Genomic DNA, 10,470 nt, shown 5'->3' with positions numbered 1-10,470 from the left:
TTTTCCTTTCATTTAGATGTAACCCTTTCCTCCCTCTTTACCGACAAATTAACTTCGGTGACGATTGCTTTTCCCAAATTTCCATTAGGTACACGCGCTTTAATTTTTCACTGTCATTAAGGTCGATAAGTGAGGGGGAGGTTACAGCTTCCACAATACTATATGTCTGCACATCAATAAGTTTTTACGTCTTAATCACACCAAGACTAACGAATAAGTTTTTACGTCTGAATCATACCAAGACTAGCGAATAAGTGAAGTTAAGCTTTCGCTCTCAAGAGACAATAGCGGGTAGCAAACAAAAAGAGTTACAATTTTTGTACCTTCATTTTCTTACAAATATTTTCTCTGCCGTCGAGCGCTCATACAGCTGCGACGGTATAATTTATATCTGAGGGAACGAGTGTAGCGCGGCGAAATTCAAAGTCCCGCTACACGTGCCAGCATAAAACGACCGCGCCACCCGGACGTGTCCGAAAGAGTAGACACCACGCATCATATAACTGATTCGCCTCGATAGACGGATACATATTTACGCTCGACCTCAAATAGGAAACTAAAATTAGCAAGCATGGAGGTCATGGACATGGACTGCGAATGGGTGGCGGTAGGTGGGAATGTAAGGGCGTTGTTACACTAGGCCACCAGGTGGCGCAGCCAGCCACTCCAGCGGAGGCGCTGTTCCTATTACACTAGGCCGCCAGCGGCGCAACCTTCGACCATAGATACTAGTAGACTGGCCTTGCTGTGCCGAAGCTATAGGGCTGGTGTGGCGCCAACATAAAAACACGTGACTGTTGGCAAAACGTGGCGGGATTTCAAATGAGCGGTCTGCCATCCTGTGTTTGTATCGTATTTTACCCACATTTCTCAATTGACTGCCAAACGCTTCCAACAAAAATTACTTTTTTATTTGCGAAAAATTATGTCAGAACTACATTTGACCTGGATTTGTTCGCAGTACCATTTATAAAATCTAAAAAATATATCGAAGGCCCCTCTGGTGGGCAGTGGGACTAAATTACTATAAACTATCAGTTAAAGTAAAATGTCGTTAAAATTCTTAAACAGTAAGAGTGGGCTCGTGTCAAAACTTTAAATATTGGATTCGCCGCGTTTTGAGCTCTAGTCACTTATAAAAGAAAATGGGATATGGAAATTATGTCAACTATAGGTCCCAAAATTGTCGACTTTAGGAGCAGGTCCATTTTAGAGTATCAATTTTAGGTGCGCTTCAAAGGTTCAGTTCCTACTATTTTTACAAAAGTTTAAACTATCAGTTTAGAAAAATATTTTAGATGAAAGGTGAGACTCTGAAGTTTCAGAAAATAATTTTGGAACCTACATTTATTTAATAGTATTAGAAGGTAGAAAAAAATGCTCTTCATGTGTCGACTATAGGTGCTCTTACCTTATTATAATCTCACTTGTATATACAAAAAGGCGCCTATGTGCAGATGGCTTAAAGTTTTTCCGTTTCAGGGCCTGTATTCAAAGCTGTCTTCGGTTTTCGTCCTTAGAGAACCTATGAGTAGGAACGAGGAACACTTACACTTACTTCTGTAACGGAATTATCACAGATACTTTCCAAAATGTAGTATGAGTCTGACTTTACAGGCATCACTTTCAACACTTTAATTTACGTCATACTCTATTTCAAGTGTAAAAGACATATAAAAGTCACTTCAGCAGATTACAATAAACGCATCTGCATTATCATAGAAACACACGTGAAATGTAATGCCATTTCCCCCGACAAAACGCTGAGTACAGCCATAAGCGCAACACGAAACAACCATGTTTTGCCAACATTCACGTGACTTTAGCCCAGAGATGTTGGAGCCACGAAAATGACGTCAGGGCCAGTCTATTATATTTATGGTCGAAGGGCGCAACGAACTGCGCCACCAGCGACGCAAGAATCTCTTGCTGTTCAGGCTACGGTAGTTCAGCAGTTCTCGCTAGGCGAGCAGTCTCTTTTCCGCTCACGCTTTCCTGCGCACTATTTCATTTGCTTCAGGATGTCTAGTAAACAGCAGAGTGTCACTGTGGAAAGGAGTGAAAGTGTAGACATGACAAAAGGGAAAAACATGAAGCTGTAAGAAGCACTGAAAGCACGCCAGAAGTTTTTGGACACACAAGTGAATACCGAAGATTCCATATGTGCAGTTGAACAACATCCCGCAATTTGGGACACAAATTCTGAAGCTTACAGTAATAAGCAGTTAAAACTAAATGCTTGGACTGAAATTATTTGTTCACTCCACCCGGGTTTTGAGCAGCAGTCCTTGGTTGAGAGGAATAACCTTAGTAAGTATTTAAAGCAAAAAATTTAATAACTTTCAATACAATTTATCGGTTTACTAACCTCACAGTGACTACGAGTTTTTCTTCTGGTGAGATATACTTTCTCATTTTCGTTTCTTTCCCGACAATATCAGCCTTTATTAACGTCAATAACTCAAAGAAAGGTGATTTAGACATTCGTAGGTAATTAAAAAACTTGTCGTCTAAACACAGTTCATCAAAACGAGTATAATACAACGCTTTAAAGACCTAAAGTCAGTACCGCCATTAGACTGTTTTTTATTTGCAGTCTTACATTTACGCTAGCATGATTTCGGCTTCAAAGTGCCATTATCAAATGTTTTAAGTGTTACATAGTAGCTAAGATGGCATATGGTAGTATTTAAAATACAGTATGCCATCTTAAGCACTGTATAATACTTAAGATGGCATACTGTCCTATTTAAAATACAGAATGCCATCTTAGGCACTGTATAACACTTAAAACACTTGATAATGGCCCTTGATAGTGTAAATGTAACACTGCAAATAAAAAAAAGACTAATGGCGGTACTGACTTTAAAGAAATATATTATGACTGTGGCCCCCCATTATGAAAAATTATTAAATAACCCTTTAGATTCTCCTAACGGTTGCATAGGGTGTACATGTATCTTCCTCCCCCTTCGCCTTCTCCTTTTCATTAAAAGTACTAGGAGGAGCATGTATGTATAGTTGTTGTCTGACATGTACCCTGGTCATTAGTGCACAGTGAACTGATGACGTGGTGGCCAAACTGAGTGGTGGTGGCAGGACTGGCAGCCCAGTGTAACATGCTCCATTTGACACAATGCCCACAAAGACTCTCCACCACCAGTGGCAGCCGACATGGTGGGGAGGGGGGGGGCGGGGGGGGAGGGTCAAGGCAGCCATCTTCTGGGGGCGTCACTGGCTGTGCTAGTCTAATAAGCTTCACAACAATCTATTGAAAATGAGGAGCAGCGCCAACGATAGCGTGGCTGGCTGCGCCATCTGGTGGCCTAATGTAATAAGGGCGTAAGTCAGCTGTGGTCACTAGTGCACAGCGAACTGACGATGTGGTGGTCAAACTGAGTGGCGGTGGCAGGTCTGGCGACTCAGTGTAACATGCTCCATTTGACACAATCCCCCGCCAAGACTCTGCGCCACCAGTGGCGGATGACTTGGTGGCGGGGCAAGACAGCCAGTCGACAGCCAGCTTCTGGCGGCGCCACTGGCTGCCCTAGTCTAAAAAGCGTCACAACAATCTATTCAAAATGACGAGCAGCGCAGCGCCACCAGTGGCTGCGCCACCTGGCGGCCTAGTGTAATAAGGGCCTAAAGTCGGCCGTGGAGCGTGCTGAGATAGTCCACGTATTCCCGCTGATCACTATAACCGGATGGCGCAGTGGTTAACGCAACTGGATACTAAGCAGGAGATCCTGGGTTCGAGTCTGGGTGTGGCACGTATTTTGACTCGTCACAGCTGATTCCGCGCAGTGTCCCGATGCAGCTGATATCATTAGTTTCTTTCCTTTCTCCTCCCTCCCCCCTCCCCCTTCAGTTAATGTAATATGTATCCGTGTGGTGTCTGTTCTTTCGGATATGTCAGAAAGAATAGAAACCACGCATTCAGATATATGTGAATATCTCTCCGAAGTCGTTCACCGTCTTCCGACTTCTAGGGGAACAGCTATTCCTGTCAACTACTGCTCCCGAGAGTCATCTTAGAGTCAACGGTTAATAATTCTTGTATCAGTTCAAGGGGTGCCCAATAGCGTAAGAGGTCCTACAAATTACTGATCACCGAAATGAACCATAGTATTGAACAATGATAGCTTTATTGTCGGGTCTACTGTACGAGTACTTATTTTTAGAATCGTTTGACAGCCAAAGTTGGGAGCGAAAGTCGTCAACTTGCAAGAAACTCGAAATCCAGCGACACTTCCGATTTAGTACCAGGGAGACGAGAAGTCACGAATATGCGAGAGCGCTGTACTGAGGTTAACGATACGAATTGCACTGCATCAAAGACCATAAAGCTGTTTACGTAAGTAGAAGCAGTAATTTCAAATCGCAGTACATTCCGTTTATAGTACACCTATGGTTTAAAAAGCAAATTACTTTTCCGACAAAAGTACAGAGCAGTGCTTGAAAATCTTCCATAATACTTCAGAAATTCGTGTAAAAATATATTATTTGCTGTATGGGCATGGGAAGCGTGTGTTCCAAGACATAATGTTGAGATATTCGATTTGTCATATCTTATCTGTATAAGCGAATCCTGAGAGCACTTGGTACGGGAACATCGTATGAGACTGTATAATTCGTTGCATTTCGACTTACCGGCTATTACAAGATTTATACCTTCTATATTCATCGATATGATGGTCAACTGTGGTCCTGAAAAGGACCAAGATTATGTTTCTGGTGTGAAAGGATCAGCCGCCAGAGAAACCTGACGCCCAGGGTACGCCCGATTGCAAGTCTTATCTTGGTCGGAAATCATTGCAATCTTCGTGAAGGCTCCTTTCATGAACCAGCTCAGACCAAACCCTTCGAAGACACAAGTGTGTGCCTTTCATTTAAGGAACAGGGTAGCTAATCGTGAGCTACATATTGCATGGTCAGGCATCCAACTCCAGCATCATCACGCACCTAAATACTTGGGAGTCACTCTCGATAGAACTCTGACATTCAAAACTCACTGCAAGAGCACCAAAATGAAAATTTCCACTCGAAACAACCTAATTCGCAAACTAGCGGGGACACAGTGGGGATCACATCCACAAACTATTCGCTGTTCTGCAATAGCACTGTGCTTTTCTACTGCTGAATATGCTTTTTTTACTTGTCTGACATGAGATGTCATGTCAGACAAGTAGACATCGCTCTCAACGAAACCTGCAGGTTGATCACAGGTTGCTTAAGACCTACCCCAACTGATAAGCTCTACTGCCAGGCTGGAATAACGCCACCATGGATACGCAGAACAGTGGCTGCCAACAAGGAGAGACTGAAAGTGGAACAGGACAGTGCCCATCCACTGTACGGACATAATCCGCCACAGCAACGGCCGAGATCGCGAAAGAGCTTCCTGAGAACATCCGAGAAGCTCCCCATTTCACCAGAGAACGTAAGGCTGGAGTTATGGAAGAAGTCGACGCCTGACCTGCAGACGCCAGAAGCTGAAGAACTACCACTTGGACACAACGGGAGCTGGCTGGTGTGGAAATCTTTAAACAGATTACGATCAGCAGTTGGACGATCCAGAGACAACCTGAAGAGATGGGGATTCATAAGATACGTCCTGTGATTGTGGACAACAACAAGCCACCTGCTCCAGTGCCTTTTGTGCCCTACATCCTGCACGAAGATTGATCTCCTGCAAGCCACTCCAAGCGCCTTGGAGGTTGCAAAGTACTGGGCACGTGTAATATAAATACAATTTGTGTGTATATATGTACAAATTTATTGATGTGTATGGCTACTGTAAATTTGTAGGTTTCTGATTCGAGAATAATAATAAAAAACGACATTTATAAAATTCATGGTTCGCAAACACAAACCGCCTTAAACAAATCGTGATAAACAACCTGGATAACTGGTTTGCGAAATCAAATAACCGTGATTATAACTGCAGCATCGAGGATCCTATCGACACTTGCAGAGGTGGTAATAAGGAGCAACATAAGAAAAGAAGTCCAGTAAATATGGGCTCTAAAATACATACCTTAAGAGCTAAGGACACTTGTTCATCCTCGCTACTGTGAAACACATCTCTTCTACTGCACAAGTGCTCATAGCTCTTCAGGTGCACATTTCACAGCCCGTGTTCTTGTTTGGTTCCAAACTACCGCCACTGAAAGTTGCCTATCCTACAATCGTAACAGTAACAGTGCCGGTACGTGCAGTCCACTGTCAGAGGTATCAGAACGATTTCCGCTTATAGCTCACCTCGTTACCTCAAATTGAAACAGTTACGCCTCTCCATCGTATCTAAAAGTTGTAGCATCATCATTTCTAACATTTTTTTTCTCTTCTAGCGCTAATGTTTATGCGTAACTGTGCGAGTCATCTGTATGGATCAAAGACTCATTACGACTGCGAGAGACAGATTATCTCTGACTCGTGATATAAAAAGTCTTTGGATAGAATGTGGAACATAACGTGTGCGCCGGCCGGTGTGACCGAGCGGTTCTAGGCGCTTCAGTCTGGAACCGCGCCACCGCAACTGTCGCAGGTTCGAATCCTGCCTCCGGTACGGATGTTTGTGATGTCCTTACGTTAGTTAGGTTTAAATAGTTTTAAGTTATAGAGGACTGATGACCTCAGATGTTAAGTCCCATAGTGCTCAGAGCCATTTGAACCATTACGTGTGCTATGGACACTGCTTCTGATTTAGCGATTGCGGAGAGTATGATCGTGGCGGGACTGTAATTAGCGGCATTGTTGTAAGCTGCTATTTTGAATACAGAATGTAATTAAATTAATTAGGATAGCATTTCATCTCATACAAGAGGATGTGTATCCTGAAATGTAGCTATGAAGATCATTTATGGAAAAATATAATTTCGTGACTGGAAAAGGTACGTTTAATTCTTTGGTTCTTGTATCTTCTACGTTGTCTGTGGCTCGGAACATTATTTGGTGTGTCGGAACTCGTAGGGAACTTGGTATCCTGGGCAATCCGTAAAGCCTTCATCATGGTCGTTTATTATTCTATTTTGAGAGTTTAATTTCTGGACTTTTATCGAAATTAACACACAACTTGGACACTGATCCCCATGCTGCAGAGTACGACATAGCACCCAAGACGGCTTCCCCAAGGCGTACGATTGTGCCTCTGGCTATTTCGAGAATTTTCAGCGTCGACGATCACCGAAATTCTTCAGAGCCACAGAAATTTTATTCCAGGCGCTGACTTCGACATCGAGAGGCAGACAGAGTACGATTATGAACCGTAAATGTCTAATCATTTTTGTTTTATACAGCTGAGAATTCAAACAGGAATTAAATTTATACCTGGTAATGTCGGAGATATTTGGGAAGCAACTTCTCTCGTCCGAACGTTTCCATTCAAGTAACTAGATATTGTTGTTGTTGTTGTGGTCTTCAGTCCTGAGACTGGTTTGATGCAGCTCTCCATGCTACTCTATCCTGTGCAAGCTTCTTCATCTCCCAGTACCTACTGCAACCTACATCCTTCTGAATCTGCTTAGTGTATTCATCTCTTGGTCTCCCCCTACGATTTTTACCCTCCACGCTGCCCTCCAATACTAACTTGGCGATACCTTGATGCCTCAGAACATGTCCTACCAACCGATCCCTTCTTCTGGTCAAGTTGTGCCACAAACTTCTCTTCTCCCCAATCCTATTCAATACTTCCTCATTAGTTATGTGATCTACCCATCTAATCTTCAGCATTCTTCTGTAGCACCACATTTCGAAAGCTTCTATTCTCTTCTTGTCCAAACTATTTACCGTCCATGTTTCACTTCCATACATGGCTACACTCCATAGAAATACTTTCAGAAATGACTTCCTGACACTTAAATCTATACTCGATGTTAACAAATTTCTCTTCTTCAGAAACGCTTTCCTTGCCATTGCCAGTCTACATTTTATATCCTCTCTACTTCGACCATCATCAGTTATTTTGCTCCCCAAATAGCAAAACTCCTTTACTACTTCAAGTGTCTCATTTCCAACTAGATATTATTGTCATAATAATTTAACTGCAGTTTAATGGGAAGAGAAACTAAAACGGAAACATTCTTGTTGCTCGCCAGTCGCCTCGTCTCAAACTTACGCTAACAAACTGCGTTGGCCGCTGCAGAGACACTTCTATTGTCGGATGTGCTGCACCGCACCGTGCAAAACTAAGGAACAGGTTCTACACAGCGCGCCGCGGCAGGTGTAAACATTAAACCGCGCCGCTCTGTGCAACAACGAACAAGTTCCCCGCAGTGTCGGTACATCAAAGGAAATGGTTTGTTCGTGCGCGGTTCTGTTTGATGGGAGTTTCTCAATTTCCATTTTTACTGACGCGCGGGAGCACATGCACATCCGAACATCGCTGCGCATTACAGGTGACAGGCAAAATAATTTCAACACTTGTACTTACTTGGGAATGGATTATTAATAAGGGGTTGGACCTCCATTTGCCCGTCCCCACGCGGATCCTCTATGATCTCATTCCTTTCCCCCATCTGCTCCTATTCCTCAAACATATCCGTATCCTCTACACCTCCCGCCGTCTTGAACCCCCTCACTCCCTGGTTGCTCCTCTCCTCTCCCATCCCCGCCCCCTGCCACGTCTTCACCGTTGTGTCCCCCCTTCCCTCCATCTCTACACCCTCCATCTCCTTTCCCAAGGTGGCTTCCGTCAACTCCCCCTCCCGGACGATGCCCTCTCTCCCTCCATTTATCCTTCCTATCAACTCTGATCCTCACTCCCCCTCCTTTCCTCTGTCCTTTCCCTGGGCTCCCTCTTCCCCCCCTTCTGTCCTGTTTTCTCCCCACTAAACCTCTCCCTACCTCCCTTCTCCCCCCCCCCCAAGTCCTTTTGTATTCCCCTCCTCTGCCTACCCCACTCCCTGTCGCATCTGCCCCCCCACCCCTCTTATGGGTCCTCATCCACCATCAGCTCCTTTCCCAGTTTCCCCCTTCGCTTTTACTCTCCTTTGCCCCCTTTTTTGTTTTCCCATCTTCTGTCCAGTTTCCCCCCACCGGCTCTCGACTGTGGTATGTCACATTTGCCAATTTTTTAGTGCAGTGTTCCAGTGACTATTCAGTGTTGTTTGTCTTTCTCGTGTTGCGAACAGAAACCATGCTGGCGCTAGGTGTGAATTTTATGTCTTTTGCGAACAGAATCCAGACTGTCGCCGTGTTTTTTAATTGTCTGTCTATTGTTTTCCCTGTCTGCTTCGTATGTATTTTATTAGCATCATCATCCCTCTGTTGTTTGTTTTAAGTTCCACGATTTCTTTTCGCCATGTTACTCTTTAAGTCTCCGATTTTATCGCCTGTTTTTCATTATTTATTCTCTTGAACTTTCTCACAATATCTGTAGGCTGAAGAGCGGCATACTAAGCTGCTGCCAGCCCGCCCCCTTCGTGGGGAATTGAAATACAATAAAGAAAAAAAATTTTGCCCGTAATACAGCTGCGATTCTTCTTGGAATAGTGGTATATAATGATTGTATAGTCTCCAGTTGAATGTTAAGCCACTCTTCGAACAGAACCTCTTCTAACTCCTGTAGTGACGAGGGAGGCAGAAATATGCTCCGGCGACTGCGCTCCAATACCGCCCACAAGAGTTCCATAATGTTAAAGTCCAGGGACTGTGCTGGCTAGGGAAGACGTTGCATGCTCTTCATACCACGATTATACTGTCCTGACTTAGTGAATGGGTGCATTATAGTCCTGAAATATGGCATAATTGTTAGGGAACAACATTTGAGTCATGGGGTGCACCTAATCACCTGGAATGTTCATATAATCTACGACTGTAACACGGCCTTTGAGAGTAATGATGGGACCAGTAGAGTACCGTGATATGCCTGCCCACACCATCACACTTCAACCTCCATGCTTAACCTTTGGCATCAAGCAATCAGGATTGTATGCTTCTTTTGGCGTTCAGGAGTAAGCCCGGCCCGATGTTAGAAATAACGGAAGCGTTGACACATCGTACCATATTACGTGTTTCCACTGATCAGCCGTCCAGGATTTATGCTCCTGACATCATCGCTTCTCCGCGTTGGTTGTCATCACTAATGGTTTCGGTATAGCAGCTCGCCGGCCGGAGTGGCCGAGCGGTTAAAGGCGCTACAGTCTGGAACCGCACGACCGCTACGGTCGCAGGTTCGAATCCTGCCTCGGGCATGGATGTGTGTGATGTCCTTAGGTTAGTTAGGTTTAAGTAGTTCTAAGTTCTAGGGGACTTATGACCACAGCAGTTGAGTCACATAGTGCTCAGAGCCGTTTGAACCATTTTTATAGCAGCTCGTCCACGAATATTCGCTTTGTGGAGTTCTCGGTGAACAGTGTCGACAGAGATGGCTCAAAGATGGCTATCGAGCTCTGCAGTCACTTTAGCCGCCGTAGTTCTGTGTTGTTTTGCCACAATTGGTGTTAGCGTACGATGATCTCTGTCATTCGG

This window comes from Schistocerca cancellata, chromosome 7 (genome assembly GCF_023864275.1).
Source record: "Schistocerca cancellata isolate TAMUIC-IGC-003103 chromosome 7, iqSchCanc2.1, whole genome shotgun sequence".
Lineage (NCBI taxonomy): Eukaryota > Metazoa > Arthropoda > Insecta > Orthoptera > Acrididae > Schistocerca > Schistocerca cancellata.
This window is presented reverse-complemented; position numbering follows the sequence as displayed.